Source organism: Ornithodoros turicata, chromosome 5, assembly GCF_037126465.1.
Source record: "Ornithodoros turicata isolate Travis chromosome 5, ASM3712646v1, whole genome shotgun sequence".
NCBI classification, from domain to species: Eukaryota; Metazoa; Arthropoda; class Arachnida; order Ixodida; family Argasidae; genus Ornithodoros; species Ornithodoros turicata.
In genome coordinates this window covers 52,209,140-52,214,942 of record NC_088205.1, presented here as the reverse complement: position 1 = coordinate 52,214,942, position 5,803 = coordinate 52,209,140, and the positions used below count along the sequence as shown (strand labels likewise).

The 5,803-nt window shown below is 44.5% G+C and overlaps 1 long non-coding RNA gene across 1 annotated transcript; it reads right to left on the bottom strand.

The window, feature by feature from the left end:
* Window positions 1–4,737: 4,737 nt before the first annotated feature.
* LOC135396033 (uncharacterized) lies at window positions 4,738–5,481 on the bottom strand. Its single transcript, XR_010423258.1, has 2 exons — window positions 5,355–5,481; window positions 4,738–4,898 (listed from the first exon to the last, which is right to left on the bottom strand). It is a non-coding gene; the product is annotated as an uncharacterized LOC135396033 (long non-coding RNA).
* Window positions 5,482–5,803: the final 322 nt, after the last annotated feature.

Below are 5,803 nucleotides of genomic sequence, written 5' to 3'. Positions count from 1 at the left end.
GTCAAAATAGAAAATTCCGTCAAAGATTTAACATTAAAGTCGTGAATTCACTATTCTTTTTACTTGACGAAGTACGCTCGCAGGTGCACATCAAACAGAAATCTTCGCAAGAGATGCCGTGGATGAATGCATAAACGACGACAACAACAGTGTGACGAGCCTACGAGCCCGCCACTGGAGCCCGCTCGCATTTCAACAATACAGTCACAACATCAACAGCGTTAGTTACGCATTTACATTCAATAAATTGTGGACGTAAAATAGAAAATTCCGTGAAAGATTTAACATTAAAGTCGTGAATTCACTATTCTTTTTACTTGACGAAGTACGTTCACAGGTGCACATCGAACAGAAATCTTCGCAGGAGATGTCGTGGATGACTGCATAAACGACGACAACGACAGTGTGACGAGCCTACGAGCCCGCTCGCATTTCAACAATACAGTCACAACATCAACAGCGTTAGTTACGCATTTACATTCAATAAATCGTGGACGTCAAAATAGAAAATTCCGTTAAAGATTTTAATATTAAAGTCGTGAATTCACTATTCTTTTTACTTGACGAAGTACGCTCGCAGGTGCACATCGAACAGAAATCTTCGCAAGGGATGCCGTGGATGAATGCATAAACGACGACAACCACAGTGTGACGAGCGTACGAGTCCGCTCGCATTTCAACAATACAGTCACAACATCAACAGCGTTAGTTACGCATTTACATTCAATAAATTGTGGACGTCAAAATAGAAAATTCCGTCAAAGATTTAACATTAAAGTCGTGAATTCACTATTCTTTTTACTTGACGAAGTACGCTCGCAGGTGCACATCGAACAGAAATCTTCGCAAGAGATGCCGTGGATGAATGTATAAACGACGACAACGACAGTGTGACGAGTCTACGAGCCCGCCACTGGAGCCCGCTCGCATTTCAACAATACAGCCACAACATCAACAGCGTTAGTTACGCATTTACATTCAATAAATTGTGGACGTCAAAATAGAAAATTCCGTCAAAGATTTAACATTAAAGTCGTGAATTCACTATTCTTTTTACTTGACGAAGTACGCTCGCAGGTGCACATCGAACAGAAATCTTCGCAAGAGATGCCGTGGATGAATGCATAAACGACGACAACGACAGTGTGACGAGTCTACGAGCCCGCCACTGGAGCCCGCTCGCATTTCAACAATACAGTCACAACATCAACAGCGTTAGTTACGCATTTACATTCAATAAGTTGTGGACGTAAAATAGAAAATTCCGTGAAAGATTTAACATTAAAGTCGTGAATTCACTATTCTTTTTACTTGACGAAGTACGTTCACAGGTGCACATCGAACAGAAATCTTCGCAGGAGATGTCGTGGATGACTGCATAAACGACGACAACGACAGTGTGACGAGCCTACGAGCCCGCTCGCATTTCAACAATACAGTCACAACATCAACAGCGTTAGTTACGCATTTACATTCAATAAATCGTGGACGTCAAAATAGAAAATTCCGTTAAAGATTTTAATATTAAAGTCGTGAATTCACTATTCTTTTTACTTGACGAAGTACGCTCGCAGGTGCACATTGAACAGAAATCTTCGCAAGAGATGCTGTGGATGACTGCATAAACGAAGACAACGACAGTGTGACGAGCGTACGAGCCCGCTCGCATTTCAACAATACAGTCACAACATCAACAGCGTTAGTTACGCATTTATATTCAATAAATCGTGGACGTCAAAATAGAAAATTCCGTTTAAGATTTTAACATTAAAGTCGTGAATTCACTATTCATTTTACTTGACGAAGTACGTTCGCAGGTGGACATCGAACAGAAATCTTCGCAAGAGATGCCGTGGATGACTGCATAAACGAAGACAACAACAGTGTGACGAGCCTACGAGCCCGGTACTGGAGCCCGCTCGCATTTGAACAATACAGTCACAACATCAACAGCGGTAGTTACGTATTTACCTTCAATAAATCGTGGACGTCAAAATAGAAAATTCCGTTAAAGATTTTAACATTAAAGTCGTGAATTCACTATTCTTTTTACGTGACGAAGTACGCTCGCAGGTGCACATCGAACAGAAATCTTCGCAAGAGATGCCGTGGATGACTGCATAAACGACGACAACGACAGCGTGACGAGCCTACGAGCGCGCCACTGGTGCCCGCTCGCATTTCAACAATACAGTCACAACATCAACAGCGTTAGTTACGCATTTTTGTTCAATAAATCGTGGACGTCAAAATAGAAAATTCCGTTAAAGATTTTAACATTAAAGTCGTGAATTCACTATTCCTTTTACTTGACGAAATACGTTCGCAGGTGGACATCGAACAGAAATCTTCGCAAGAGATGCCGTGGATGACTGCATAAACGAAGACAACGACAGTGTGACGAGCCTACGAGCCCGGTACTGGAGCCCGCTCGCATTTCAACAATACAGTCACAACATCAACAGCGGTAGTTACGCATTTACCTTCAATAAATCGTGGACGTCAAAATAGAAAATTCCGTTAAAGATTTTAACATTAAAGTCGTCAATTCACTATTCTTTTTACTTGACGAAGTACGCTCGCAGGTGCACATCGAACAGAAATCTTCGCAAGAGATGCCGTGGATGAATGCATAAACGACGACAACGACAGTGTGACGAGCGTACGAGTCCGCTCGCATTTCAACAATACAGTCACAACATCAACAGCGTTAGTTACGCATTTACATTCAATAAATTGTGGACGTCAAAATAGAAAATTCCGTCAAAGATTTTAACATTAAAGTCGTGAATTCACTATTCTTTTTACTTGACGAAGTACGCTCGCAGGTGCACATCAAACAGAAATCTTCGCAAGAGATGCCGTGGATGAATGCATAAACGACGACAACGACAGTGTGACGAGCCTACGAGCCCGCCACTGGAGCCCGCTCGCATTTCAACAATACTGTCACAACATCAACAGCGTTAGTTACGCATTTACATTCAATAAATTGTGGACGTAAAATAGAAAATTCCGTGAAAGATTTAACATTAAAGTCGTGAATTCACTATTCTTTTTACTTGACGAAGTATGCTCGCAGGTGCACATCGAACAGAAATCTTCGCAAGGGATGCCGTGGATGAATGCATAAACGACGACAACCACAGTGTGACGAGCGTACGAGTCCGCTCGCATTTCAACAATACAGTCACAACATCAACAGCGTTAGTTACGCATTTACATTCAATAAATTGTGGACGTCAAAATAGAAAATTCCGTCAAAGATTTAACATTAAAGTCGTGAATTCACTATTCTTTTTACTTGACGAAGTACGCTCGCAGGTGCACATCGAACAGAAATCTTCGCAAGAGATGCCGTGGATGAATGCATAAACGACGACAACGACAGTGTGACGAGTCTACGAGCCCGCCACTGGAGCCCGCTCGCATTTCAACAATACAGTCACAACATCAACAGCGTTCGTTACGCATTTACATTCAATAAGTTGTGGACGTAAAATAGAAAATTCCGTGAAAGATTTAACATTAAAGTCGTGAATTCACTATTCTTTTTACTTGACGAAGTACGTTCACAGGTGCACATCGAACAGAAATCTTCGCAGGAGATGTCGTGGATGACTGCATAAACGACGACAACAACAGTGTGACGAGCCTACGAGCCCGGTACTGGAGCCCGCTCGCATTTGAACAATACAGTCACAACATCAACAGCTGTAGTTACGTATTTACCTTCAATAAATCGTGGACGTCAAAATAGAAAATTCCGTTAAAGATTTTAACATTAAAGTCGTGAATTCACTATTCTTTTTACTTGACGAAGTACGCTCGCAGGTGCACATCGAACAGAAATCTTCGCAAGAGATGCCGTGGATGACTGCATAAACGACGACAACGACAGTGTGACGAGCCTACGAGCGCGCCACTGGTGCCCGCTCGCATTTCAACAATACAGTCACAACATCAACAGCGTTAGTTACGCATTTATATTCAATAAATCGTGGACGTCAAAATAGAAAATTCCGTTAAAGATTTTAACATTAAAGTCGTGAATTCACTATTCCTTTTACTTGACGAAATACGTTCGCAGGTGGACATCGAACAGAAATCTTCGCAAGAGATGCCGTGGATGACTGCATAAACGAAGACAACGACAGTGTGACGAGCCTACGAGCCCGGTACTGGAGCCCGCTCGCATTTCAACAATACAGTCACAACATCAACAGCGGTAGTTACGCATTTACCTTCAATAAATCGTGGACGTCAAAATAGAAAATTCCGTTAAAGATTTTAACATTAAAGTCGTGAATTCACTATTCTTTTTACTTGACAAAGTACGCTCGCAGGTGCACATCGAACAGAAATCTTCGCAAGAGATGCCGTGGATGAATGCATAAACGACGACAACGACAGTGTGACGAGCGTACGAGTCCGCTCGCATTTCAACAATACAGTCACAACATCAACAGCGTTAGTTATGCATTTACATTCAATAAATTGTGGACGTCAGTAGTATGGGATCAGCTCAAGTATCCGGAAACTCACACAGTCGCCTGGACGCCATTAATTAGCAATTAGAGCAATTTGGGACCCCCCACAGTAATTAGGATAATTCAGGGAGTCATTACACTAATTGGGGATCATCTAAGACACGTCCAGACCACTGTGTGAGTTTCCGGCTACTTGAGCTGATAAAAAAGAAAAAAATAGGTAGAAAATAAAATGAAAAGATAGAAATAGAGTGGAGAGAAACAATTTATTCGAAAATCAACGATGCCGCGGCGAAGAAACGGCTCCGGGGTGACCAGCGCTTGTTGACGTCGGGTAGTTGCAGAGATCGACGACAGGTGGCCACTTAGTTGCAAGGCATCACACCAGATGGCGCAACCATCATAGCTCTAGAGGAGAAAGACAGAGAACAAGATACTAGCGGCAGGTAAAAATTGCAGCGCTGCTAAACAAGTCTAGGCATGCGAGAGAAAAGGTCTAACCGCCACTGCTAAAACAGGCTTACGGGGACGATCGCTTAGGCCTAACCACAACACTACGCAGCTAACACAAGGCGGGAACCACTGGGCACACATCGCTAAACATGCGTCAACAGGCTTGCTCACCGCAAAACAAGTCTAAACATACGAGGAAAAAGGCTTACGGGGGGGCGATCGCTTAGGCTTAACCTCAACACTACGCAGCTAACACAAGGCGGAAACCACTGGGCACACATCGCTAAACATGCGTCAACAGGCTTGGACACCGCAAAACAAGTCTAAACATGCGAGAAAAGGCTTAGCACGAGCGCGGTGACCGCTAAACACGGCAAACATACGAGAAAAGGAGCTCGTCAAATCACTCACCTTTTCCCCCGCGGCAACTTCCAGGCAGAAACTGAGCGAGCGCGGAGAACACACGTCTGCTCTCTACGAGAGCCAGCCAGAAACTGAGCGAGCGCGCGGAGCGCACGTCCGTCTTCCGCGACAGCCCGAGAGAAACTGAGTGAGGCGACGCGCCGCGGCAGCTATGGATGCGCGCGCGCCCTCTGCTCCACCCGTCCGCGCATGCGCGCGCTGCTAGCTCCCTCTGCGCCGCCCGCGGGTGTTTTCGGTTTCGGCTCTCTGCTGCGCGCGCTCCTAGCCGCGACGGGTGGCTTCAGTTTCACTCTCGCTTCTTTGCGCGCGCGCGCGTTTATCTCTATAAAGGCAGCGCGCACCGCGCTCGCGTCATCACTACGTGAAGATGTTCAGCTACCACTCTTTACAAAATTGTTCCCGCACCCACGCTTCTTGGGAAGAAGTGGAGAAGGAAT